Source organism: Ambystoma mexicanum, chromosome 5p (assembly GCF_040938575.1).
Source record: "Ambystoma mexicanum isolate Mex_15411 chromosome 5p, UKY_AmexF1_1, whole genome shotgun sequence".
NCBI lineage: Eukaryota > Metazoa > Chordata > Amphibia > Caudata > Ambystomatidae > Ambystoma > Ambystoma mexicanum.
In genome coordinates, this window is record NC_090930.1 from 352,364,706 (window position 1) to 352,379,774 (window position 15,069).

Below are 15,069 nucleotides of genomic sequence, written 5' to 3' on the forward strand. Positions count from 1 at the left end.
ATGCTACAGTTTATTTGTTTGTTTGTTTTCAGTGTTCATTTGTTGTTTTTGGCTAATGTTTTATGCATTGGGTTGTTGCATTTTTTTTGGAGCAGTAACATATTATTTATTTGTTGGGATATTATGAAATTTTGGAGCAGTTAGAAACCAGTAGGCGTATTGCAACTGTTTATTTTTTGATATACTTTGGTGGTATTGATTTATCTGTTTGGATATTGTTAAATTTTGGGACAGTTAGATACCAATTGGTGTATTCTGTCTATTTTTTTTATATATTTTAGTGGTATTGATTTATCTGTTTGGATCTTGTTAAATTTTTGGGACAGTTAGATACCAATTGGCGTATTCTAATTGTCTATTTTTTGCTCTAATTTAGTGGTAATTATTTCATAAACATTCATTTATGTGATTAATTCTTGTAGAATCTTTGGGCAGTTAGATAGCTTTTGGAATATTCTAAGAGTTTATATTTTTTACTAGAAGTTTACTTGAGGTTTAAGTACAGTTTAGTTATCAAATTTTGGTTTTAAGAATATTAAATAAGTGTTTGTAAGATTTGCTGCTAATCTCAGCTTTAGAGTAATGGTACTATCATAACATTGAAACCATTCAAATTTCTTTTTTATATATGCAGTGTAGTGCCCTGCATTGTTTGTGGCTCCTGTGTGGTAGATTATACCTATTGATGTGAAGGTTTTCTTACCAAGTGATATTTGACCATGTGTGAATCCAGTCAGCTTGCAGTTGTTTTTGGTACCATCTGCATTGTAACGTAGAAGCATTAGTATTACGTATTTACTATGCGTTTGTATTACTAACGTGGAGCGATTATCTGAATTGCAGGTAGAACATAATCTACCATGGTTTGCATTTTGTACAAGTTGCTGAAATGGAATGGATTCACAATTAGGTATTGATATATATATGAAGCGTTCATTGGGGATTACTTCTTGTGTCACATTGTTGCAGAGAGTGCATGTATGTTTCCACATGTATGAAATCTGGAAGATTTCATTTATAGGTATGTTTTGTTTTCCAGTACTTGTAGTAAGTACATTAGAAATTCTTGTGGATCTTCCTGTGAGTTTATAGTGAATTTCACCATTCCAGCACAGTAGTCCAATTGTTGTCTTATTCCATAAACACTATAAGTGTTGTCAGGATTGTTTGCTGCATTTCTGTGAAGTACTAACATTTGCAAACACAATGGGTCTGTACTGTGTGAGTAAATGTTCTCAACAATTGGTGGTAATTGAAATAGAATATTCATTGCTACATTTGCGTAGCAACTTACACCACTATATTTTAGAGTTTAAATGGACCTGGTAGTTCTGTATCTGACTGCTTTTTGTGGAGTTTGTCTTCCTTCTTTGAAGAAGTACCTGTTTACTTTCCCTAATTGATTATTTTTTGCTTGTGGTACTTGATGAAGTATTACTTTCTTTTACTCTCTTTGGATGTTTTGCAGTGACATCCTGTTGCTTTTCTGTTTGATTTATTTTTCTTTTATAATGTTTTACTTTTTGTGGAACAGAATATGTGTTTAGATGGGGAGTGTATAGTGAGCGAAGTCTATTGTATTCTAAAATGCATGGAATATCAGCGTTTATTTTACTTGCATCAGAGTTGATTAGAAATAGACTGTCAAGTGTACATAAGCGTGATAGTGCTACGTAGCTCATGCCTTCTTTAAAGACTGTGTTACCAATATCTATGCTTTGTCTAGGGTAAGACCTTGTGATTTATGAATCGTGAGTGTGTATGCAAGAGTTAGAGAACATTGTTCTCTGCGTACATACATGTCTTTGAAGAGAAGGAATCGAGCTGTTGAGCGTCCTATCCTTTTAACTTCTGAAAGTTTGTCAAAGAGTATATTGACAAACTGAATTTTGTTGTCATGTGGGTATGTTTGAAAGCCAACAACTGTACCCAGTGCTCCATTAACTAGTCCTTGGTCCGCGTCAAGGTTACGTTTAAACATTACTCTGCAATTTAAGGATAATTTTCATATCTTTTCTAAGCCTGCTGTGTTTGAGATTGATTTTTTCAAAACGATTTAGTCTTGTTGTGGCTTGGTCACACATAGGTAGTGTCATACCATGTACATCTAGTTTGTCTGTGGCGCTAATTTCCATTATTGGTTGCATTTCTTTACTTAACATTATTTCATTGAATTTGAAACAGCTTGCAAGAGTTGGCATTAAGGCCATACAATTGACATTTTTGTGGGCTAATTGTTCCATAACATCTGTAGCACATGCATTATCTCCATAAAGTGCATTAATTTGCCAGGTTTTCAATATTGCTTCTGCTTCTTTAGAAAGTATACCAACTCTGATACTTTTTAAGATGTTGGCATAAGTGAGATCTGCAGATTGCCGCATATTTTCTGTTAATTCTCTGCATTGGAAATGTTGCCAAAGGTTGACATTTCCAATGCTGCCAACAGTTTTACGGCAGAGTTTGTGTCCTAATGTTTTAAAAATAGGCTCACCTTTTACTGGTGACAATTGAAGAAGATCTCCGAAAACAATAATGTGTTTTACTGCAAAGAGCTCTTCATAGTTTGTTTTGAGTACTTCTTTTAATCTGAGGTGAATTAAAGCCAACATTAGGTTGGAGACCATGCTCACTTCATCTATTAGTAGTATTTTCATTTGTTTTCAATTCTCTGAGTAGTTCCATTGCAGCTTCTGCAGAAAGTTTGTAATAGTCTAATTTGTTCTGGTGTTCTACTGGCAATAGTAGTAATCGGTGAAAAGTGACAAAGTGACATCACCTATGTTGTAGGCAGCTAAACCTGTGGGGGCAGTGACAACAGCTGACAGTTTGTTATTTGTCAATTGTTGAAGGAACTTACTGATGATTTTGATTAGGTATGATTTGCCAGAACCAGCTTCACCACTAACATACAGTAGTATAGGGTTATAATTATAGCAGGAGCATTCTTTATTTTCATGTTGTACACCATGTGCAATTTGTTTTGTTACTTCTTGAAAAATGCTACGTTGCTCATTGTTTAGTTTTGATTGTAGTATAGTTAAGTCTTCTTTATCTTCATACTGACACATGGTGTTTTCTTCTTCTATCATAGCTAATTCTGCCTCATTTATTATTAGTGGTTCTCGCAGTTGTTCTTGGCTTCCTGTTACAGAAGGTTGACTACTGTCAGGAGTGTCCTTATCTAGTTGGGCCTGGAGTTCTTCTTTGTGTTGCTGTTCATTGTGCAACATTGTTTTGTATTGTGTAAAGTTTACATCAGTTATAGTGCTTTCGTTTGCTTTGAAAGCATCTTCATATGAGTCATACTTATCTAGTATTTCTTCTTCTTTTTTCCATGGTTTAAAGAGTTGTAGCAGGGACATGTAATATACTTCTTTATGTTGAGGAGATGTTAATGACAATTTGATATGATTAATTAAATTTGGTTTAGTGAGTTTAACTAAGCTGCATTCACAGTTTGTCACTCTGTGTTTACCTTTTTTTTTCATCAGGTTTTATATTATTTTTGTATGTGTAGTTTTGGGCTATGTGGTATAGACACATGGTTTCCAAAGTATTACTTCTGTTTGAGTAGTATGTGGTCAATACATTGTTTTTTAAAATGTCTTGGCTGTTGGGATCTCTTTTTCTAGATTTAGCTGGACCAAGACTTAGCCATACTATATTTGCAGATTTACCATACAATGCAGTACCAGTTAAACGATCAGCTGCTTCATATGATCCACATTCTCTATGGGAGAGCATTTTTACGCTCAAGCTGTATAATTTCTGAGACACTATTTTATCTGATGAGAGGTTATTCCAGAGGTCTTGGAGCTCTGTCTTTTCTGCATTGGTTAAGTGTGCTGTGACATATTGTGCAACTGCAGTAGAATTGTCTGCAATGTACTGCACATCTATGTTTGCATTCCATAAGTGGGCAATGATTGCATTATAATCATAGATATATTTACCTTCTTCTTTTCTTTTTATGTAATATGTATTTTTAGGTGACTTACCTTTAATACTATGTCTAACCGAAGACATGAGGTTGTTCACTTGACCTGTATTTGTAACTGGTCTAGGGAAACCAAATCGGCATTTGGTGTAGTATTTCCCTTTGTTTTTGTATTTGCGACGACAATATTTTCCACATTTGTGTCTTTGAAATTATAAAATTTGTACATGAAGATCACTATTTGTGGCTTCTGATGGAATTTCACAAGTGACATATTTTTCAATAAACTGTAAAACAGTGGCATCACTGTCTTGACCAAATTTAGGAGCATCTTTAATCCATAAAAGCATGTGGATATGTGGTGCTCCTCTAGTATGGTAGTCTTTTCTCCAAAAGAAGTGTTGCACTTCTCCAAGGGGAGGAACAGTTTTATTTCAAATAAAATGTAGTAGCAATGAAGCAATGGTGAAAATATCTTGAAACATTAACAGGATCCAAAGAACAAAGTTCTCCATGTGTTAGTATATCTATGTTTGTTTTGTTTTTGTTTGATATGCATAGGAAATCATGTAAATCTTCCCATGAATATTCTGCACAACTTAATGTAACAAACCAAGTGGGTGGGCCAAGGTTTCTGATCATACAACGTACATCTCCATGACGCTAAAACCCGTACTCTTTAGTACCACGCATATTTGCTAATAGATTTGTAATATTTGATTGTAAAACCTCATCCTTGTGTTGCACTTTTTGTAATAATTGTGTAGCTGTTATATTTTGAAAGTGTGATCCTAATTTTAATGTGTGCAACTCCGCAACATAAAGTTGCTAGTTCACTTTCAAAGAGTAGGTGGAATATGTATTCCACATTTTGTCTAAATCTGGGATCTTCAGAATACATCCGTAATAAGCGGTATTCTGATGCTGATATTTGAATAGGTCTATCATCGTACCTTCCTCCTTTGCCAGTAGGAAAGAGTAGAGGAACAGCACGTGCTTCTATACTTTTTTCCCACATGCTGATTGGTGATCCTTTTGTTTGACGCATTTGGTATGTTTCCAGTGCATCTTCTATGGTGTCATTAGAGTGCAAAGGATGAATTGTATAATGGTCTAAAGTATTTGACATTGTAGCAGGATCTGTGTTCTCAAATTGACCAGTTTCTTATGTATTTTGAATTATTTCAGTTGTATCCTTCAAGTTTTCTTCAATATGAATTTCTTTGTAATATTCATTATTCTCTTTAAGATATTGCAAGGCTTGTCTAACTTTATGTAAATCTACCAGCTGTTGCCATATTTTTTTTTGTCTTTTGTAGGTACTCCATTTACTAAGATAATTAAAGATTGCTGCATTGGACGTTGCACTCCTAGAGTATGCACATTTTCTTTTAGATCTAATGGTAAATAAACTACTTTTCCACTAATGCCTTTTACCAATTCAGAGGGAGGTAATTTAGCTGTTTTTGGTTGAAGGCGTATTATTGCTTGAAATGGGTGCACTGTTTGAATTATGATGCTCTCATATAAATTAAATTGTTGTAGGGGTTTTGGTAGGGGGTATAATTCCAAATTATTTGTGATAGCATGCGAAGGAGTTTGGTTGTTGTCAAGTTTTGTAGTGCAGTAACTGCAAAGTATTAAGGGGTCAGTTATTTCGTATTTGTTTTCTGCTACAAGGTGGAGAGCTAATTCAAACCATTTAGGGGCCGATTCATGGAACAAACGTGCACCGAAAATCTTCGCGCAAGCAGGCGCAAGCAGGCGCAAGCAAGCGCAAGCGGAAAAAAACAGGAGCACGCGCACGCGTGCGATACATGGAAGTCCCTGCGCGAGTTTACCACGGGATGTGCGCCAAACCCGTGCATGGCGCACACGTCACTGCAACATCCCAAAAGACGTGCGCGATGCGCACAGTGAAAGCGCACAACCTCGGCGCATACACCAGGAATGGGGAACAACTCGCGAAAACAAGGGCGTAACTGGGGATGTACTGCAGGGAAGCAGACGGAACGCCCACACGCACCCGAACCACACGTATTCATGGAATCGAATAGGGCAAAACAACGCAAAGCGAAAGACACGCACAAGCCGATACACGTCTGCCACATTAAGGCAGGCGGTAGCGTCCCTGCGCATTACAAAAGTGGCAACATACAGCAATTGTGCGAGCGGGGCACGTGTATTTCGGGGTTGCGCGGGAAGTTACACACGCGATTGAGCGGGATACGTGTATTCCGGGGGTTCGCGTGAACTTTCTCACGCGATCGGGCCTGGGGGAGCGTGCTACGTGTATTTCAGGGGTTCGCGTGAACTTTCTCACGCGATCGGGCCTGGGGGAGCATGCTACGTGTATTTCAGGGGTTCGCGTGAAGTTTCTCACGCGATCGGGCCTGGGGGAGCGTGCTACGTGTATTTCAGGGGTTCGCGTGAAGTTTCTCACGCGATCGGGCCTGGGGGAGCGGGGTACCACTCACCGTCTGCCTTGCGTGTAGAAGAACGCGTAGCCAACACCCGCTGTGAAGTAATAGCGTGTGAACCCCAACGGATGGAAAACACACGCACCGCACGAAAAGCACGTACAGAACATAAATGCACGTGGGATCACCAAGCCCTGCCAGGGCAACGCCCGTGCGCAAAAGTCACAGACGCGCTTACGCTGCAAGGGCCTTGGGTCCAATGAAATCGCGTACGCGTGCTGACGCGCTTACACGCTAAGGGCCTTTCCTCGATTTTCACGCTGACATGCAGGATTTTCACGTGCCAAATCACTCCGTATCAAGCTGGCCACGCGAAAACACACGGAAGACCACGCTCCTGCCCAGAAGGCCGAATCACTGCCCCCCCAGTGCCCCGAGCAGCCTCCCACGTGCCATCTGCTGCTGCCTGCCTGCCTGCCTGCCTGCTGCCACCGTGCCCTGCCATTTGGTGCCTGCACATCAGCCATCTGCAGGGGTCCAGTTGCTGTGTCCACCCCTGCTGGAACAGAAGACTCCCGACTCGGATAACATCGCTCCACAGCCCAGCCCCAGGACCCAGTTGCCCACCCACTCCTGCCCCTGGGGTTGCCATGTCGGGCACATCAACATCTGGCACCAGTGGCAACCCCCAGCCAGAGGGGCAGAGGGGCACCAGCTTCACTGCCACCGAAGTTGGTGTCCTGGTGGAGCAAGTCCTGGGGCAGTATGATGCCCTCTTCGGATCGTCCCGCGCCAACAAGGAAGGACGGGACAGGATCTGGGCCGACTGTGTGGTTGCCATCAACGCGGAGGGGGTGGCAACCCGCACCATCCAGAAGGTCAAGAAGCGCTGGGAAGACTTGAGGTCCAGGACCCTCAGGAAGGCCCAGCGCCTCGTGGAGGGGGGCCGGGGCCGCATGAGTTCCATCCAGTTGAGGGTCCTGGAACGCGCACACCCAGCGCTCCACGCCCAGGTCCTTGAGAGGGAGACCCGTCTAGAGTTGAGCGGTAAGTGGCCAAGCATTGCTGTGTGAGACAGGGCATGTAGCAGTGTGCTGGTTGTCTGATACTTGCCTGCATGTGTGACATAGGCCATGTACGCATGTATGTGTGCAGGGACATCATGGGAATGCATGTGCGACCTGTAATGTGTGAACCGCACGGTTGTTGCATGTGTTTGAATGCGACATGGGGAGCCCTGTGCAGATTGCACACATGAGAGCATGGCAGTCTCTGTTCCTGGACATGGGTGGGGGCGAGGGATGGGTGCTGATGCCAGATACATATGTGGTATCCATGTCTGTGTGCCTGACCTGCGTGTCTGTGACTTGTGAGTGCCATGGATGCATGACACATGTCTGTGACAATGTACAGATTCACCTATGCAGCCTAGTCATCCTTGTATGCACTGTGATTGGGGTGTACGGGGCCAGATGGATGTGACTGAGGTGAAGTGTGTGCATGTGATAGGCATGACCCATGATGCATGTGAGTCCCATTACATTGTATGATTCGAGAGTCCATTGGACATGCATTGAAATGTCCATGGCACGCATCATGACTGTCACTGTGTGTGTTTTGCCTGGACTGACACATGTGTTGTGGTGTGACATGATGGAAGTGTACTTTGACAGTGGCACTCATCTGCTATTGCTTCCTGTCTAGGGGACCATTGTACAGTACCCTGATGCTTGTGTTCTATGTCTCCCTCTACGCAGCGGCTAGTGAAGGAGAGGGCGGAGACGGCGCTGTGGAGCAAGGCGGCGGGGATGCCCCCACGGCTGCAGCGGAAGGGGTGGGTGAGCCCCCACAGGGGCCTGCTACGGCGGTAGACGGCGAGGAGCCATCCAGGTTGGTGGTTTCCACAGAGGAGGAGGAGGCCGCCACTGAGGCGCACATGGGGCCTGGTGGGGGCATCCCTGCTGGTGCAAGTGGTGCAGTCCAGGGGCAGGGGCAGGAGGCAGCACAGGTCACCGTGGAGGGGCCTGTGCATGTCGCTGTCCCTGAACCTGTGGGTGCACCACCTTGCACCAGCAGGGATGCCCCGTCCCAGGCCCGTCCGCAGGTAGAGGGGATGTCCATGTCATCTGACTCCCCTCCACCTGCGGACGAGGGGACCCGTGGCCGTGTGGAGAAGGTCCTGATTGGGGTCGCGATGCGCACGGCTGTGATTCGTGATGCCGTGCGTGCTTTCCAGGAGGAGCACGCACGTCATCACGAAGAGCACCGTGCCGACGTGGCCCAATTGGGATCGGCCATGTTCGGGGGTTTCCTGCATGTGTCGGCCAATCTGGCGGCCCTCTCCTCCTCTGTGGAGACCATACGCCAGTCGTTCTCCTTGCCGTCTTCCGGCCCAGATGCCACCAGGGCCCCCTGTGGACCTGCCCTGACCAATGCAGCCAGCTCGGTGGGGATCCCATCCCTGCCACAGTCGGGATTCGAAGGTCCAGCAGGGGTGGACACACCAGCAACTGTCCCCCTGCAGATGGAGGATGTGCCGGCATCATCTGGCAGGGCACGTGCACGACGGCATCGGTGGATTCCATCAGCCTGGATGCCGTCGTGCTGGCAGAGGCAGTGGCGTCGGAGGCAGCAGCAGGCTCGACGTGGGAGGCATCATGGCTCGGGGCCATCAAGATCAGAGGGGCAGGCATCGGCCGGAGGGCAGGAGAACCCTGTGATGGCAGTGTCTTCCTTGTGGGAGCAGTTGGTCCAGCGGATAGGTGCGGAGCGGCAGCGGGCGGAAGAGGAGCGGCTCACCATGGTCAGGGCGGAGTTCTCCATGCGTCGGGCGTTGAGGCGGGCTGAGTGCCTCGAGGAAGCTCGCAGGGAGTTTGAGGTGGACACGGGGTTGTCCCTGCGAGACCTCGGGGCCAGGACAGAGTCCCGCCTCCGGGACATCGACATGGAGTTCGATGATGCCCTGGCCGGCAACATCACAGAGTGAGCCGCAGGACTTGCCCGCTGCCATTGTATATAGTTCTTTAGTTAGTTAGTGTTAGGTTTCCTTTATTTTTTAAGTTTTTTTTGGACCGCTCGGACAATGGCCACTTTTCTGTATATATTTTTTTTATTAGTTAGTAGTAGTAGGTTTCATTTATGGTGTTGGGCTCATGGACCCTGGGATATTCTTGTACATAGTTTGATGTTTGGAAAACATTTGTTGGATTTATATTTGTGTTCACCATGAGGCAATGGTTTTTCCTTATTTTTTCCCCCCATTATTTTTCTTTGGACTACATTAGTTTTTGGATTCCTTTGTTTTTTGATTTTTCCTATTAGTTCTCGGACATGGACCATTTTTTTTGTCATCCCCATTGTTGTGTGTTTTATTTCTTTACTTCATTTTCATCTTTAATACATATATTTATTACTTACATTTGTGGTATTTTCTCATTGGTTTCATGCATGTCATGATATGGGTTTTGACATTCACTTGCACCCATTGTGTATGTGTGTGTGACGGACATGTGTTCATTTACATACTTGCCATTGGGGTTGTATCATGTAATTGCATCTACTATGTGGGTGGATGCAATCCTTGGCTGGGTGTTTGTGCTGGGTATGCTGCCCATTACTGCCATGATTGCGTTTTGTCAGGACCTGGGGGCAGGGGGACATGAGTGGGGGCCTGCAGGGGGGTGGGGGTGCAAGGGGACATGAGTGGGGGCCTGCTGGGGCGTGCGGGTGCAAGTGGACATGAGTGGGACATGGTTGGGGGCCTGCTGGCAGGTGCCCCACAGTGCTGGGGGGTGGGGGTGCAGGGGGACATGAGTGGGGGCCTGCAGGGGGGTGGGGGTGCAAGGGGACATGAGTGGGGGCCTGCTGGGGGGTGGGGGTGCAAGGGGACATGAGTGGGACATGGTTGGGGGCCTGCAGGCAGGTGCCCCACAGTGCTGGGGGGGTGGGGGTGCAAGGGGACATGAGTGGGACATGGTTGGGGGCCTGCTGGCAGGTGCCCCATGGTGCTGGGGGGTGGGGGTGCAAGGGGACATGTGGCTTGGCTGGGGGGCATGCCCATGGTGGATGGGCTGCCTGCGGGACATGACCAGGGGTACAGGGTAGTCCCCTGTGGTGTGGGCTGCCTGCAGAGGTCATGGAGGGGGTAGAGGGGAGACCTGGGAGGACCCACACTGGCAATTCACCTCTTCAACTTCCCGCACACCCACGTAATACACTGCCCCACTCGCACAGGCCCAATCGCGTGTAGGATTTCTCGCGCACCCCTGTAATACACGTACCCAGGCCAATCGCGTGTAGAATTTCTCGCGCACCCCTGAAATCCACGTACCCAGGCCAATCGCGTGTAGAATTTCTCGCGCACCCCTGAAATACACGTACCCTGCTGAAATCGCGTGTAAAACTTCCCGCGCACCCCAAAAATACACGCGCCCAGGCTATTCGCGTGTGGAACTTCCCGCGCACCCCTGAAATACACGCGCCCAGGCTATTCGCGTGTGGAACTTCCCGCGCACCCCTGAAATACACGCGCCCAGGCTATTCGCGTGTGGAACTTCCCGCGCACCCCTGAAATACACGCGCCCAGGCTATTCGCGTGTGGAACTTCCCGCGCACCCCTGAAATACACGCGCCCAGGCTATTCGCATGTGGAACTTCCCGCGCACCCCTGAAATACACGCGCCCAGCCTATTCGCGTGTGGAACTTCCCGCGCACCCCTGAAATACACGCGCCCAGGCTATTCGCGTGTGGAACTTCCCGCGCACCCCTGAAATACACGCGCCCAGGCTATTCGCGTGTGGAACTTCCCGCGCACCCCTGAAATACACGCGCCCAGGCTATTCGCGTGTGGAACTTCACGCGAACCCCTGAAATACACGTAGCCCACTCCCCCAGGCCCGATCGCGTGAGAAACTTCACACGAACCCCTGAAATACACGTTGCCCGCTCCCCCAGGCCCGATCGCGTGAATAAGTTCACGCGAACCCCTGAAATACACGTAGCCCGCTCCCCCAGGCCCGATCGCGTGAAAAAGTTCACGCGAACCCCTGAAATACACATAGCACGCTCCCCCAGGCCCGATCGCGTGAGAAACTTCACCTGAACCCCTGAAATACACGTAGCCCGCTTGCCGTGCTGGTACAGGGTTAGCGCAGCCCTTTGCGCTGGATTGGGGATTTTGATGGCTTTTCCCTGTGCGGAAGGCGTTCTTGGGGGCGTAACTGGCGCTGCTGCAAGGTCGCTGCGCCACTATGCGCCACGGCTGGTTTTGGTGGCTGGAATCCATGAATACGCTGTGCGCGGAAATGGGTTTTGGCGCACGCGGCTGGCGCAGGGATTCGCACGCGCACACTGTGCGCCAGCCGCGTGCGCCACTTGTGCGCTGAATTCTATGAATTACCCCCTTAGAATCTTCATTGTCTTCTATTTTGTATGATAGGTCTACAGTTTTTGTGTTACTTTTATAAAAAGTTCTGCAGCAACATACACACACATGGTTTGGTACCTCAGCTGATGTACTTTTAAATGTTATTATTTCTTTTTTGTATGCGTTTAGTAAAAGGTTGCCATGTGTAGAATTGTTGCTAATTTTGTTTAAAGCTATTTCATTCTGTAAGTGGCTTTCACTTCCAAAATATTATTTCTGGATATAGTCCATTTCTTCAAGTAGTTCTTTTGCTGTACCATGTAGAAGAATGTTATTTAAATTGGCTAGTGCTAAAGCAGGACTTTTAGCATAGTACAGTTTATAGACTAGATTTCTTATAGTTGAATGATGTGTTGATATCCTTTTGATGTCATGGAAGCTGGTTTTACAAGTAGATCCTGTAATGCAGGCCAATGAATGTCCTTGTAGTCCTGTGTACTTGCGCACTGGACAGGTATCCATATTTTGCAGTAGTTTCATTTTGATGTTGTCTTTGCTTTTTACATATTGATTGAGGAATTGGCGTAAAGACTTGAAAAATTGTTTGGGAATGTTACACATTGACATGCATGGCCATTTTTACTCTAGATGTTCTGATTCAGTTGAATGGAGGGGTAATTCTAACTTTTCAGGGCATATTTTTGTAAGGAGTACTTCTTGTTCCATTATGGTATTATTCACTTTTTCATAACCTCGACCACTGCTATGTATGGCAGTTGTATTTTTTTTGCTTTTGTTTGTACGCTTCTTCATTAAAATATGGTTCTGTGCTCGTAGTGTGATTCCATTCACCTCCACATATACCTAAGAAGTTCATTCTGTTGACATTTCGTTTATTGAGAAGTCTTTTTTGTAATTTAGTTATTAGTTTTGTTAGTGGTTTCATTTTGTTTAACACTAAAATAAATAACTTTCTTTTGAGAAGAATTGCACTGTCCATCAATGCTTCTAAGATTAATTTCCTACGATAGTTTTTAAGCATTGAACCTGATTTCTCTCCTGTTTTTATAAGATTTTGAAGGACTTTGTGACGGTACATTTTGGCTAAAATACTTTTCTTGGTATGCTTACTTTGCATTATATCAAAATTTAAAGAAGCAGTTTTATCTGTAGTGATAGCTGATTTTCTGTTAATTGTTTTTTGGTTTGTTTTACATTTTGATAGAGGAGGCAAAGTTTGTGTACTTGAAACTTCTTGTGTTTCACTAAATGACTGTATTAGCTGTTTTGTTTCAACTTTTTTTTACAAATTCTGCTAGAGATGGATGCTTATGTTGGACACTTTTATTTTCATTTGCTCTACTTCTGCGTTGCTTTCTTCGGACTTGACTTTTGGTAGGCATTCTTTAGGGTCTGTTGAAAAAAATAAAGATGGTATGGGTTGGGGTGTTCTGCAATGTATGTGTGCTGTGTGCATGAGTGTTTGAGTATTATGATAAAGATGTATGTAATGGTGTGTGATTGTGCATTGGGAACTACAAATAGTAGGGATGGGTATTCTTGAATTTATGTGCTACTAAACTGGGGTTCAGATGACAGAAAAAAGTAAGCAAGTGGTGTGGAGAAGTACAAATAGTAAATCTAATGTATACAATTAAAACAGTTGTTTGTTCTATAATATTAAAATTCTAGCGGTTGAGTTGGGTAATTTGTGTGTCCAAAAATAGGAATTTGTGGGCCATTCTGGCTGTAAATTGCTGTTTAAGACATGGGGATTTTTGGACAGAATGGTGCACAATCTCTATTTTTAGGCACAGAAATAGCATGAATTAACTGTACAGTGTGTTTGAGTAATAATACAAATATTATGGTGATATTCTACTTACTTTTTTTCTAAAATGAACAGGTTATTTCTTAGTTCTTCTTTATTGTTCAAATTCGGCTGCTTCTTTTCAGGAGAATGGTCTTCACTGCAATTGTAAAAGAAACAAATTAGTAATTGTGTTTGTATATAACACTGTTTTTAATTTAGACATTGATTGATTTCATTGAAATCCTCAGCGCATTCCTCAAAACCATTAAAACTATCTTATTTACATAATATACGTCGCACCAGTTCAATACATATAATATTTTCTTAATGAACAAATTGTATTGCAATGACTAACTGTAGCAAACAAAATATCTTTACTATGTCTTGTGAAATTCATAATGTACCACAGAATACCACTATCTCTGTAACTAAGCTGTTCTAGGTAATAGTGCCTCTATGTCATGCTTAAATTAAGGTAATTAAATAAATAAATAAATAAAAATATGTAATTGTATAAGTATTATTTTTTGAGATTTGAACATAGAGTGTGCATGCATGCAATTTTGTTTGAATATATGTAGTCTATATATTTCATTTCAAAAATGTTAGTTTAACATGATTTGAGTGTGTGTGTGTATAAAGAAAGTAAATAGTATAAAGGTTTATAAGTGATAGTTGATTTTAGGATATTGTAAAAAGACAGTAGATTCATTTTACAGATTACACAAGTTAAAAGTCAGTTTGGAAATGTGTTCTTGTACTGTACAGAAAATATGCATACCTGTAGTTTGTGTTCATGCATATGGATATGCATGGAGCTGCAAGTAGAAATCTTGGAGACGTATACAGTATTTCTTGTAGATGGTGCTTGCCAATGATATGACACTTGTACTCAGAGAGATTCACAGTACATTTGAAGTGCTGATCTATGATGATGCAGTTAGATGTAAAGGTCTTGAATGTGATTGGTGCATGGTCATGTGATTTCTTAGCTACATCCAATGAGGGAATGGCACAGAGAGTGAAGTGGAAATGGTAGAAGGGCTGTTCATGTTACGATATGTCCGCGGACATGGCCGTAGTTCGCGGACATCGGGAGTTACATCCGGGGATTTTTTTGTTCAGAAGTCATGCAAATGAGAATGAGCATTGAAAGGGTTTGGTCATGAAAGTTTAGTGGGTGTGTTGTGCCAGGAGAGAGTTTCTCAGATACTCTTTTTGCTGAGAGAACAACAGACAGCTATGGCTGTGTGTTTCAGAAAACAGATTGTTTGGATTTTGGGAGATTCGTGGATACATTGGTTGAAGGTGCATGCAGAAAGCTGTGGAGTAGCTGTAGATCTTGGATTTCCACATGTGGAAGTACACTGGCATGGAGTACGTGGAATGAAGTGGTTGGACTTGCTACCTCTCTGTGCTACTTTGGAGACAGAGAAACATCCAGACATAATTGTAATTCATTGTGGAGGGAACAGTTTAGGACATGTGACTGGAATTTTTTTGCAATTTGCTATGAAAGAAGGACTTGGG